This window comes from Leptonychotes weddellii, chromosome 1, assembly GCF_054177405.1.
Source record: "Leptonychotes weddellii isolate Sample4059 chromosome 1, ASM5417740v2, whole genome shotgun sequence".
NCBI classification, from domain to species: Eukaryota; Metazoa; Chordata; class Mammalia; order Carnivora; family Phocidae; genus Leptonychotes; species Leptonychotes weddellii.
Genome location: NC_138369.1, coordinates 113,939,160 through 113,948,991, shown reverse-complemented (window position 1 = coordinate 113,948,991; position 9,832 = coordinate 113,939,160). Strand labels below are relative to the sequence as shown.

General features: G+C 34.4%; 1 pseudogene; it reads right to left on the bottom strand.

The window, feature by feature from the left end:
- Nucleotides 1-6,529: 6,529 nt before the first annotated feature.
- The window catches only part of LOC102748612 (inositol 1,4,5-triphosphate receptor associated 2-like), a 69,726-nt pseudogene continuing 66,423 nt past the window's right edge, over nucleotides 6,530-9,832 (bottom strand).

Below are 9,832 nucleotides of genomic sequence, written 5' to 3'. Positions count from 1 at the left end.
CTGTTTATTCAATATATCCCTTGTTACTATCCTTTATTAATTAGAATTAAATAAAATTTTCTTATTATAAATGGGACCTTATGCATATGTTGCTAGTCTTCGTGGAGTTATATTTACCATTGATGTATAAGAAGTCCTGTTTCTCTATAACCTCACTAACAAAGTATGTTTTCAAACTCTTGGATTTCTGCCAGTCTGATAGTTAACTAATGATATCTCTGTGTAATTCTGAGTTTCTGATATTTTGAGTGGTGTTAACCCTTTAGGGACCATTGACCTTTTTCTTTTATTTTCTGTGAACAGTTTATTAATGTCTTTCAACTTTAGGTACTTAAAATTATTTTTTATTTTTTAAACTATAGATGTACAAAAGAGTTGTGAAAGTAGTGCAGAGTGTTTCCATCTACCTTTCACTGAGCTTCTACATGTTAGCATTTCACATTACCATGGTACATTTACTGAAACTAAGAATTTAACCTTGATACAATACTATTCACTGAATATAGATTTTACTCAGATTTTGCCAGTTTTCCCACTAATATTATTATTTTCTGTTTCAAGATCCAATCCAGAATGCCACATTGCATTTAGTTGTCATGTCTTCTTAATCTCTTCCAGTCTTTAATTGTTCCTGAATTTGTCCTTCTTTTTCATGACGTTGACATTTTTGAAGCATACTGCTTAGGTACTTTGCTTTGTAAGATGCCTCTTGATCTGGGTTTTTCTGATACTTTCTCATGATTAGACTGGGTTTTAAATTTTTGGACAAATACTACAGAAATGAAATGTCTGCTTATTGCATCGTATCAACATGGCTTATAACTGGTGATGTTAACCTTGATCACTTGGTTAAGGCAGTTTCTGCCAGGTCTGTCTACTATAAAATTATTCCCTTCCCCTGCCATATGTTAAAAGTAAGTCACGGTATTCAGCCCACCCACAAGGGAAAGAGAATTATATTCCACCTTTTGGAGGGAAAGTATAAAAGAGTTAGTTGGATATATTTTAAAATCACCACAGTAATTAAAAAATATTTTTATAGAGATACTTTGCAGATATGAAAATATCCTGTTTCTCCTTACAATTTTACCCAGTGATTTTAGCATTTGCCTGTAGCAATTATCACATGGTATTCCAATGCTGATTTTCTATTTCCCCCATTTCATCTACATTTATTATTTGGAATTCTTCTATAAAGAAGATTTGTCTCTTTAACCCCACTTAGCTATTTATTCAACCATTTCTTTATATTAGTATGGACTCATAGATATTTATTTTAATCTATGGCTTTAATCCATCATTATTGTTATTTATTGTGTTGCTCAAATTGTTTCAGGCTGTTGGGAGTTCTTTCAGATTATCTCCTGTATTTTTTGTGTGCGTGTGTGTGTGTTTTACTACCTTATTTTCTAGCACTACAAAATACTTCAGGCTCATCTTATATTTTACCTGCCATGTTCTATAGACACATAGAATTTTTTTTTTTTATGGATTTTATTTAGACAGAGTGAGAGCACAAGCAAGGCAGAGGAGCAGAGGGAGATAATGAGCTGAGCAGGGAGCTGATGTGGGGCTCGATCCCAGGACCCTGGGATCATGACCTGAGCCCAAGGCAGACGGTCAACCGACTGAGCCACCCAGGTGCCCCAACACATGGAAGTTTTAAAAGCTTTTTTATTTTGAACTGTTTTTATGCTTACAAAAAATTTGCAAAGATAATAGAGAATTCCTCTTTAGCCTGCACCCAGCTTTTCCTAATGTTAACATCTTATATAACCATAATGCAATTATTAAAGCAAAATAGGTATTTCTTCCATCTTTCCTTATCTTTCATGAACATGACACTTTTGAAAAGTACTAGTCAGGTAGTTTGTAGAATTAGCCTCAATCTGGGTTTATCTGATACACTCTGCACTTAGACTGAGGCTATGTATTTTGGGAAAAAATGCCATGGGGTGACAAGGAACATTTTTTAAAAACATCTTTGAACCTCAGTTTCCTTATCTGTAAAATGAAATGATACAAGTACCTTCCTCATAGGTCTGATGTGGTAATTAAAAGGGCAATAAAATAACGTGTTCAGCATAAGACTTGATGCATATAAAGGTTTTGATTGATGTTAGGTATATAATCATCATTATCATAATTATGCTGGTAATTTTTTAAATTAATTTTTTCTTCAACTACTTTTTTTAGCTTCTGAAAGAGCGAGTGAGAATCCATAACCTGAAATACACATACTTTAGAAAAAAAATAATTATCACATTATAGAATGAAAATATATGCAGTTTCTAAGTTTGTTGTTAGAAAAATCAGTCTTTTGATGCAGGTGAAAGATATGTTATGAAACCATTCCTCATGGCTTTTGTATTTTTTAATTCTGCATAATTTGTGTTTTAAACTTGATACCTCATAATATACTTTCACTAAATTGTAATCTTTAATATTGTTTAATATTGTAATTTGCTTAGGGATTTCTTTTTTAAATTTTTAAAAAATTTTTGGGTGAACATCTTTTTTTTTAATTTCAGTATAGTTAACATACAATGTTATATTAGTTTCAGGTATACAATATAGTGATTCAACAATTCTATACATTACTGAGTGCTCATCACAATATGTGTACTCTCAATCCCCTTCACCTTTTTCACCCCCCCATCTCCCCTCTTATAACCATCAGTTCTCTATATTTAAGAGTCTATTGTTTTGTCTTTTTTTTTGTTCCTTTGTTTTGTTTCTTAAATTCCACATATGAGTGAAATCATATGGTATTTGTCTTTCTCTGACTGACTTCTTTCACTTAGCATTATACTCTCTAGATCCATCCATGTTGTTGCAAATGGCAAGATTTCATCTTTTTAATTGCTGAGTAATATTCCATTGTATATATATACCACCTCTTCTTTATCCATTCATCTATCAATGGCCACTTGGGTTGCTTCCATACTTTGGCTATTGTAAATAATGCTACGATAAACATAGGGGTGCATATACCTTTTTGAATTAGTGTTTTTGTATTCTTTGGATAAACACCTAGTAGTGGAACTAGTGAATCATATGATAATTCTATATTTAATTTTTTGAAGAATCTTCATACTGTTTTCCACAGTGGCTGTAGCAGTTTGCATTCCAACCAACAATGCATGAGGGTTCCTTTTTCTCCACATCCTCACCAAAACTTGTTCCTTGTGTTGTTGATGTTAGCCATTCTGACAGGTGTGAGGTGATATCTTACTGCAGTTTTGATTTGAATTTCCCTGATGATGAATGATGTTGAGTATCTTTTCATGTATCTGCTGGCCATCTGTATGTCTTCTTTGAAGAAATGTCTGTTCACATGTTCTGCCCATTTTTATTTATTTATTTTTTATTTTTTATTCTTATGTTAATCCCCATACATTACATCATTAGTTTTAGATGAAATGTTCCATGATTCATTGTTTGTGCATAACACCCAGTGCTCCATCTGCCCATTTTTAAATTGGATTATTTTATTTTTTTGATGTTGTTTAAGTTCTTTATATTATGCTGGTAATTATTAATATCACTATTGTCCTCATTTCAACATCATTATTTCAACAAATATGTATTGAACATTTTCCTGTATCTCATTTCCTATTCTCCTCAAAGCCATCCTACACATATCTAACCGAGTGATCCATAAAAAACTAAGCATATATTTGATTCATTTGATCAAATTATTCCATTCCTTAAAATGTTCCTATTATATTAAGTGACTGTCCCTTCTCTACAGGGTCAAGTTTAAACCTCTTAATGTGACATCAAAATCATTTATAACTTGGATCCTGCTACTTCTTCAGGTTTATCTCCAACTAATGCTTTGAAACATTGCTTGCAGGTTCTTACAGTAAAGATGCTATTTCTTCTCTTTGTTTCTTAACTCTTATGGTTCTCTCTGCTTGGCTACTTTCCCACAACAGCCCATATTTCCCCAACAAAGTTCCATTCATCACTAAAGACTCAAATTTTTTTTCTTTTTCAAAGATTTTATTTGACAGAGAGAGAGAGAAAGGGGGGAGAGAGAGAGAGAGAATGAGCAGGGGGGAGGAGCAAGGGGAGAGGGAAAAGCAGGCTCCCCGCTGAGTGGGGAACTCCATGCAGGACTTGATCCCAGGATGCCGAGATCATGAGCTGAAGGCAGATGCCTAACTGACTGAGTTACCCAGGCGCCCAAGACTCAACTCTTATTTAATCTCTTCCCAAAGCTCTTCTTTCCCTTTTACAACTTGTGCTAAATATCTGCTCCTTATGTTACCATAACAGCCATTTACTCATTTATAGATTCAGTAGGTATTTATTAAACACTATATTCTAGGTTGGGTGTTAACTAGAAGCCCTGATAGGAGCAACTCTATAAGAAATAGGATTGTGGGTGTCCAGCAAGAAAGCTATGGCAAGAATTATGACCAACCATATACATTCTGGTTTGTTCTCCAATCATATTGCTGGCAGAGGTAGACAAAAAAAAAAAAAAAGGAAAAGAAAATGAAAACAAAAACAAAAAACAAAACAAAAACAACTTGTTTGGACTAAGTTGAAGTTTTTTTTTTTTTTTAAAGATTTATTTAGTTATTTGAGAGAGCGAGAATGAGAGAGAGAGAGAGTACATGAGAGGGGGGAGGGTTAGAGGGAGAAGCAGGCTCCTCGCCGAGCAGGGAGCCCGATGCGGGACTCGATGCAGGGACTCCAGGATCATGACCTGAGCCGAAGGCAGTTGCTCAACCAACTGAGCCACCCAGGCGCCCCTAAGTTGAAGTTTTTAAAAGCAAGCCCATATTAGAAGTTTCTGAACTCTGGTACTCATTCTTAATATTTATTTGAGGAGAGTCAGAAATGTAAGCAGTAAGCTTTCTTTTGAAAAATTTATCCCCTAGGATTAAAGGAATGGAGGTTCCAAATTAGGGTGCAGAGCATTAACTGCACCCTTTCCTTTTAAAAGGGATATTTTTGGAACTTAAAGATCATATTCAGAAGGAATAAGATTAAAGTTAGATTGTGAAATTGTTTTCTATTAATTCAGTCCTCAATATTTTTTCTTATGCTTCTTATAAGTTAAAATAAATTACTCATTTGCTAAAGTTTCTCTATTTGTCCTCTGTGAGCACAATATTCTCATATTTCCCAACAACTATCTGATTATTTTCAAGGGACCAAGTTCACTTAGATGGAAGCCCATGTTGTTAAGAATGATGACGAGAACTTCAAGTGTCTATGGATAACTGTGGTGCCCTCAAGGGCAATTATAATTTAATAAATTATTAGAAAAATGATGTTTAATGTGTAGAGTTGAGTAGTGATGAGAAATTGGCAATAATTGCTGCTTTTTATTAAACTCCTATGTGCCAGGGACTATGCTGGGTGCTTTACATACATGATCTCACTTGATTCTTATAATAGTCCTTCAGATTAACTATTAATATATTCCTGTTGAGAAAAGCCTCAAAGATATTGTCACTTGCCTATGGTTGGCTAGTTAAATATGGATCTGGGATTTAAATCCATATATTTGGGATTTGAAATTCTGTGCTTTTTCCTTACAGAAATCTGTTGTCATAAAAATGGTGGGATGAGGACAAAAGTGTGGTTGGAATAAGATGATTGAGCAGAGAATTCCCTCACTTGGTCAAGCATCATAATGATTAGAAGCAGCTTTCCCAAGATCTACTGAGATCCCTAATCGCATTTTAAGGCTTCAGGGTGATTTAAATACATCCTTTCTATGGAACAGGGTTAAATAATTCTTGAAATGAAGTCTTAACAAAATATTTGGATTATATTGTGTAGAAAGACAAGGACACTTGTCCTTGGAGAGGGTAAACATATAGCCATAGGAGGAGAATTACATGGGAATTCTATAGAAAGAAGAAATGAAATTTAAGGCTGGGAAAATAGGTTATAATTTATTAATCTGATAATTATAGTTTTATAATCATATAATAACATTTATTAATCTAATGATTAACCTGATGATTATGATTTATTAATCTTATTTCTCAGAAGTTACTTTGAATGACTTTTGGCTATTTCAAAACATGCACCTCAGAGGGTTATAATTTACTACCACTGAAGCTATTCAATAGAATGTGCTACAGGCTGTTGGAGGTAATTCTAAATAGGAGTTTCAGAAATTGAGTGATGGGTGCTTTGTGTAGTTTCTCAAAGGAAGAGGCTAGGGCTAACTTGTATGGATCTGACAAAGGTTTCAAAAGAGCTTTTTTTTTTTTTTAAAAAAAGATTTGAATGGTTATTTCATATATATCTTATATATCTCTTCCTCAGAAAGCTTATTAAAAGATCAGAGGTAGAAAAAAAAATCATAAGTAGGCTTTTTCCCCACTGTATTTTAATTGGGGAAGTAATCTCAAAAAAGGGAAATGTAAAATATCTTGCAGCAATTCTGAGCACCTTTGGTTCCATGCTATAATTTCCCGGCTGAAAGTTACTAATTTACAAAGTTCATATGCTGAAATTTTAAAAATCAAGATACGAGTATTAGGGTGTGCTGTAGTCACACTGGTGGTGGCTCATTGTGTCGAAGTCTGAGAAATGTCTACAAAATACATTCTAGAGACATACAGGAGGAGTCCCTGTCTTGTGTTGGAGTGCCATCCAGAGACATTTGGGGAAATTGGCCTATGAGGAAGCTCATCGAAGCTACAAACAGTACAGTGAATATAACAGAAAGCCAGAGTGCCTTAGTAGCCTTTCTGACAGAAGTCTTGTCCAGGAAGCTACCATGTCATAAATCAAACAGACATCCCATTTTGATAGATTATTTCTCTTTTCAGAAAGACTTGGCTTGGCATTTTTGTCCTTTATACTATTTCTTCTCCAGATGGTTCCAACTCTCCTTTAGTTTTTAGTTCACATTCTTCTTCTTTAGCATCTGCCTAGGAATAGATACTCGTAAATCCATGTAATGAGGGATGGTGTTTACTTTGCTGTGACCCCAAAATATGCCAACTGCATGATCATCCCAGCCACCATTCCCGCATTTCCAATATTTCTGGGTAAAGAGGCAATGGACACTCTTTGAAGAGAAAATCCATGGTGTTTAGAAAAGTTGAACTTTTTAAAAAACTTGGCAGTCATCTTCATCTACAAGAAAGTTAAAGACATTGCATTTTGTAAAAGAACCTGTTTTGGTTCTTCTAGTTCAGCAGGCTTTTTGGCATGCGCTCTCTTCAGATTTTCTACCTGCTGAGTCATCATTTTAACTGCTTTACTAACCTGGCTTTCCTGATTAATAGCTCCCAATATCTAAGCCCTCCTGGCTGCTCATGATGTACACTGGCTAAGGAACATTACATTCTTCTCCAGCTTCTTAATGATCTCCTAAGCCTGGCTGTCATCTTCACAGGGTGGTGTTAAAGACTCTAATAGCTTTACGCAGTTAGATACGTTTTTCTTCAAATTTTCTTCTGCCAAGTCACAGGACCTTTCTTCAAACTTCACTATTTTTTTTTCAAGGTGAACCAGTTGCATTTAAATCCCAACAATAATCTAAGAAATTCAGCCTTCACCTCCTTCTCATTAGACATGTTGTCACTAAGCTTTTCCTATTTTTAAAACATGTTTAAAATAGTCACATAATTTCATGTTAAAAATGAATTATTAGGGCTTAATTTATAATTTAAAATGTATCCCCATGGTATAAAATAACAACATAAGGTTGAATAGTCAATTAAAAGGAAATAACAGAAATTTGACATTATAATTAAGGGATAGTAAACATGTTTAAGAGTACAAGGTTTTATTCTCTATACATCAAATAGTTTAAAGTATATAAGGTGTGATTTGTAGGACCTCAGGTCTGGGAAGGTTTTTACCCTCTAATCCTACTGCGCATTTTTTAGTTGAAAATCTTTTGAAATATCCTTGTAAGAGATGAGACAAAGTGCGATGAAACAATCCACTAATAGAAATCTCATTGTTTCATGAGAAACCCACTCAATCTCGATACAATCCTGATATAAAGATATTTCTTCTTTTGAGATTGAATCTGCTCTCTTTTGGCTTCTACTCATTGTTCTCTGTTCAGTTCCCTAATATCCTACAAACCAGATCAACTCCCTTTGCCACATTCCAACCATCAGAGGTCTGGTGACTAAAATGTTCATCCCTCTTTAGACTAATGATCTCCATTCTTTTAATTGGTCTTCATATAGCATTATTTCAAGTCACCTCAGCAATCCAGGATGTGCTCTCTTACAACAATTCTAGTTTCTCTATATTCCTCTCAAATGTGTGTATCCACAGGCATTTTGAAATTCAACAACATATATACTTCTCATCATGTGGTATCATAGTGATGCAGTATAATGTAATAGAAGGACTCCTCATTAGTATATATAGGATAATTTTTTATTATTTCTCCACTGATATCTCTCTTCCCCTATTGGACTCTTAGCTCTATGGGGTGAGGGAATAGATCTGTCTTGGTCATCATTCTATTTTCCATGCTTAGCATTATGCCTGTCTGATGTAGCATTCTGTAAGTATCCATTAATTGAATGAATGGGTGGATTCATCATTTTTCTGTGGCATCATTTTTATTTTAAATCAATAATAAATTATTTACCTATAGTTTCAGCAGGGCTCTGATAAAAACTGGTTTATGATAGTATCTCATAACTATTTCCTTCAAGAGCTGTGAAGTCTTTCTAGCATGACTTTTTACAAAGGAGAAACATTATACATCAAGAGGATGTATCATAGAGGATAAGGTGATTCTGAGATTTTGACCTGTGGAGTAGCCAAGTTATTGATGTCTATTTTTTTCCTTGTGAATTCTTTTATTGATATCACATTTTGGAAAGAGGTGCAGTGTTAGGCAATTATTGATCTGAAATAGGCTTGATAATAACATGCCTTCAATATTTTAATCAAGATTATGGATCAAGAGATTTATGAGAGGCTGATCAATATGCAAATGGCATGGATTTGGAATATACTGTGAACACTCTGGAAACTTAATCCAAATTGATCTCAGCAGATTGGATTTGTGATTCAGTTTCCTTATTTTTCACCAAAGGCACAGAAAAGATGTAAGAATAAGCCATAAATGACATAGCCAGACTTGGAAACAAGCGTTTGTGGCAGACCAGAAGCCATGAGGCAAGTAAAAGAAGGGGAACAGATAGGATGCTGCATTAGGCAGCTTAGTCTTCAGCAGTAAGCCCTGTGAGCTACTGTAGAAAGTATTGAAGGACCTCTCTGGGAGAACCTCATTCCATAAAGCAGCACAGGGTCAAACAACTGAAAGGGATGTGTACAAGCCTACAAAGGTTTTGCTAATGCTGAGAGGAGAAGAAATGCTATGTTAGGCTGCATTAATAGAATAGGGAGGCGGTAGTTCAATTTTCTGATGTTTGGAGTTTTATATTTCTTACCAGTTATTTTAAAAGCAAGTTTGAAAACCAATATATTCTGAAGAATAGCTGAGATGGAGAGGATATTTTGAATTTTATCAGTCAAAGAAGGACTAAGGAAATTAGAATAGTGGTTCTTATTTTGACATGTGCTTCATAGTCTTTGAGTTTTTTGTTTTTAATACATATACAGATAACCCTACTCCTAAGGATTCTTATTCCTTAGATCTGGAATAAAGAGATGATATGCATTTTTAAAAAATTTTACAGGGGGTTCAAATGTGTAACTCTGGTTGAGAATCATCAAATTAGAAATAGCTTGGAGAAGAATGTTAAGTGGGATATGATTGTCTACAATTGCAAAGATGACGAAGTTTTACTCCCTGAATCCCCTGGGAAACCAGTTGATGAATTTCCACCTGGGATCTTTTACTATATCC